Below are 4,893 nucleotides of genomic sequence, written 5' to 3'. Positions count from 1 at the left end.
GCCGACAATGGTGGGATGTCCCATCACGCCTGCACCAGGTGATGGAGAAGGATGACGTCAATGTCGTGTCACTATAAGTAGCTGCTATCCACGGCGACCATGGCCCTGTTGCGAATTGCGAGTGAGCCTGTGTGAGTTGTAGTACGTGCAAGGTCGACAATGGATGGGGTCGAGTAGAAGCTAGCACACGTGCCATCCATGCCTATGGCTAGTCACGTTCCCTCTGCAGTGGGTGAGCATGCCTCCCCTTAGCAGCCGGGGAGCAGGAGCTGCGCCTAGTGGTCTTTGGCACAACTTGACGTATGGCTGACCCCAGCATGACGTATGGGTGCAGCGAGATGAAGCAATGCACCATAGCCAAGTCCTCGATCGGCCGCCACCTCTCTGCCAACCATCTCCATCCGAGTGGAGTCGAGCGAGGAGTGGAGACGGCTTGGCTAGCACTTGAAATGAGCGACTGTGCAACATGCCAAGGGGATTGGTGAGAGAGTGGAAAGAGGATGATGAGTGGGACCATCCTTCCTGAGTGAAATGGAGTGAGCATGAGGTAGACGTCGTTAACAACAATTTAACAAAATGCTAGATTCTAGAACAAATTATTGCTTTCAATGGTATTTTACGTCACGGCGAACTTTCGATGGTATTTTGCGGATGTGGCGATCTTTCAATGCTATAGAACCAATTTTCCCAATCATAAAATACCATACCATGGAATGAGTCTATCATCGTCGTTAGATTAGACCATTCTCAATACAACATTTCCAATAGTCTAGTCTTAAAAACTGGAACATAAAAACAACCTCTCAGGCCAGTCTTAATACAGTGTTTCATGTTATGGTTTTTAATACTAATGGTCTTGAAAAATGGAATATGAAACAACCTCTCTTAATTGGATAGTTTCGGTTCATTGTTTCATATGCATATTGTAGCATTTAATTCTGGTTGTGTTTTGCTATGATCAAATACACCAGATGAACTTTGTTGTCACTTATTAGGTTTGGATCAAACTTTATCACGTACGTCAACATACTAGGGATCAAACTTTGTCATGTACGACTGCATACCAAATAAACATGGTCAACTATATACTCCCTCTGTTCCAAATTATAAGTCGCTTTAACTTTTTTGGTACATCAATTTTGCTATGCATCTAGATATAATAATATGTCTAGATACATAGATTAATAGATAAACCAAAAAAGTCAAAGCGACTTATAATTTGGAACAGACGGAGTATAATATATTAATTAAATACAATACTCATGAACACACTTATATATAAAAATGATTACATAGACCAAACTTATTCCAAATATGTTCCACCAAATCTTTCTTAAGCCAGAAATGAGTGGATCAATCTCGAATATTACTATCTTTTTCTAAAACTCTGTCAACCATAACATATTGACCAGGAGAGAATTCTGGTTCTTCAATAGTCGCTGAACTAGAAGCCACATTCAGATCTAGATTATCTTGAATGTGCTCTTCCTTTTCATCTTTAACTATCATATTGTGAAGTATGATGCAAGCTAGCACAACCATCATGGAGTTGATCTTGGTCATATAGACAAGCTGGTCATTTTAAAATGCAAAATTGACAATGCAATACACCAAAGGCTCTTTTGATGTCCTTTCTTGCCCCTTCTTGATGTTGTGCATATAACTTGTCCTTGTCAGTAATGGGCATATGCATTGACTTCATGAATACAACCCATTCTAGGGTCTATACCATCAACAAGATAGTACCCTATGTTGTGTTGATTCCAATTGACCATGTGTTAGACTCTAGGAGCTTGTTGTTGGCGTTAACCGCCAACATTTATATAAAATCCATTCAAATGAACACCAAACTTAGAAATAGGGCTCATAACTAACAAAGTTCCACGAGTTTTGGTGATTCATCAATTACAGGAGGACATATCGGGATAACACAAGAAACATGTCAAAAGTACACAAAGAACAAGGTGTAACATCACTCGACATGAGCCCAAGGGGAGAAGGCCCACTTACCAGGCAAATCAGATCCTAGTGAGGTGGAGAAAAAAGGCCAAAACCCATATCAAATCAACTCCAAATGGCACAAACTTTGCAGGACCCACATAGAGGCCTAGAGGAAGCATCCCACCAAAGATGGGGCCATTTGGGCCTAGTTGGGGTGTGGCCCGCACCAGTACTGGGGCCTCTTGGGCCCATCTTTCGCATGTTGCCAGATGCGTCCTTACCCACGTCGGTTCCTAGGGTGTCGTCCAGGTTCAGTGCACCTAGATGGCAGTTTGGAGGTTAGTTTGGTGCTTTCCATGAGGGGATGAAGCATTTTCCAAGGAACACCCTCCTCTCCACCTATAAAAGGAGGCCTCTCCCCTCCTCATTGGATCATCAAGGAAGAAACACAACACAAGAGAGCACAATGTAGCAAGAAGAGAAGAAGAGCCACAATCTTATCTTAGCTTCTAGCTAGTTCTAGTGTAGGGAGTGAGAGAGTAAGAGTGGAGAAGTACCGAGGTTGTCGGCTACCTCCACTAGTGTACTCGGGGCCACTTGTACATTTTGCAGAAGGAATGCTAGGAATCGTTGGCTCTTCTACACTTGTACCTCTACATTCTGAATACTACTTGGAGTACAAAGTTCATGTTTATCTTTGGTGGTGAGTTCTACTTTAAGTTAGTCTTGTTCATTATTTACTTGTGGATTCATCGTTCGTCCTTGTGATGAATACTCTAGTAGAGGGCCCTGGTAAAGACGTTTAACCCTGATCGACGCTAGAGTAGTAGTCGATAGTGTAGACGTGGTGTCTAGGCTTGAGGCTACCTTTGTTTGCCTTGTTCCCTACGGTTGAGGGGTAGGCAGCAGGTGGTGACAACCCTATCCATCCCTTGTAATCCCCCACGTTCGGGTTCAGTGTAGAGCTAGAAGTCGGAGGTACTTAGTAGACCAAGTATAAGCTGGTGCCCGAAGTAAGTTGATAGTGGCAAAGCTATCTTAAGTTAGGATCTCTATCCCTAGAAAACCTCGCTACCCGAGCTATCTTTCTTCTTGTTATTATTAGGTGAACTAGCTTAAGAGACTCTTACACCTTCGTTCCTTGTGGAAATACGATACCTTGAATACTTTCAGGTGAAATGCTACAACGGTAATTTCGTGCCCTTACGGATTATTTCTATATGTGTTAAGAAATACCAACACTTGTCCTTTAAGCTCTTTAATAAATAGAGTAGATTGGTTCAAAACATTAATATCATTGTTAGAACCCGATACTCCAAAGAATGCATGCCAAATCCAAAGATCATGTGATGCCACCATGGCCTCAAGAATCAACATCGGCACTTTCTGATCACCACAAGTGAACTAACCCTTCCATGCAGTTGGACATCTTTTCCATTGCTAATGCATGCAGTCAATGCTACCGAACATTCCATGAAAATCTCATCTCTCACCAAGTTTGAGTAGATGCTCAGTATCTAATTGTATTTCTTAACATAATTAGAAATAATCTACAAATGCACCGAAGTACCTTTGTAGCACTTCACCTAGAAGTATTTTGGTATTGTATTTTCCACAAGGAACAGAGATACTCTTCTAGCTCATTTGTCTAAGGACAACACAAGAAAAGAGTTGGAAAGGGTAGAGGAGGATTCCTATCATATTAGGCTCTAAGGACAGATAAATTCTACTTCTACTTATGTTGAGCCCAACCAAGCGTGCCCGCTCTGACAAGAGCGGACACATCGTACTAACTCCGCAAGGATTGAGGGGACAATAGTCACCTCGGCCTGGTCAGACGCCATCCCCACGTCACATGGCATAGACAAGATGACATCGCCCTATCATGATGGCCAGTACGGTGACCCGCCGTCTAAATATAGCCCAACAAGACACATGTATGATTCGACCCACTATGGGATGGGATCCACGATGGAGGCCTTGAGTTAGGGGCCATCCAAGTTGACGAGAGCCATGACCCCAAAGCTTAGGATCATGGCGACCAACTCCACAAGCTAACAAGGTGATCGACAACCTAGGGGCGGCTGCCAACTCCTGTATGATGCCCCTAGGAGATCAGGAGGTGACGATGAAGGCCATGGCGGAGACCATGTCACATAGGACGGCTAGCGAACCACCACCATGCCTATAGTGCCGCCATGGCTGACGTAGTAGCACCATGCCACACCTTACCGTGATGTGGGCATAAGACCATGACAACAACCACGCCTAGATGTGCACCACTAGACGGCGTAGCTTGCAAGCCAAGTTAGCTAGGCCCCTCCCTTAGGCTCATGACCCCCCGGTCGGGATAACCTTCTTCTTTGTACATGCTCTGGCCCGAGACTCTATATAAGAGCAGCCAGGGCATCCTTCCCAGCATCTTGAACAATCCTCATTCTTCACAACCTTTGGACTCCTGAAGCTTCCTTCAGGTAGTTCATCCCTAGCTCTCCTACCTCTTCCACCATTCTTGCACCCCCATTGTAAGAACTTCAGAGCATTCAAGCGAGGAACACGCACTCTATCATCTCTGAGACTAGATGTAGGGCTCTAGCTTGAACTAGTATAAATCATCGTGTCTTTTGGATGGTATCATCATCTTCCTAGAGCAGCACAACAATCGTATAAATTTACTAGTCTGGTTTATAAAACACCGACAGTTGGCGCCCCAGGTAGGGGACAGTCGCGCACTCTCGTTTGTTTAGAAGGAAGCGATGGCTCCTCGCACCATCGGTTTACTCACTCATGGAATGGCCTGCGGAGGCCACATCCGTCATGAAAACTACGAGTTCATCGACGTCAAAGGGCCACCGCCTTCGGCTGTGGCCTGGACCTTCACCCTAGAGATCAGGACCCCGCGGCCTACGGTGGACACACTCTCAGAACTACCCTCAGTGGTAGCATCCTAGA

Source organism: Miscanthus floridulus, chromosome 17, assembly GCF_019320115.1.
Source record: "Miscanthus floridulus cultivar M001 chromosome 17, ASM1932011v1, whole genome shotgun sequence".
NCBI lineage: Eukaryota > Viridiplantae > Streptophyta > Magnoliopsida > Poales > Poaceae > Miscanthus > Miscanthus floridulus.
The sequence above is the reverse complement of the archived record's forward strand: the minus strand, read 5'-3'. Positions refer to the sequence as shown.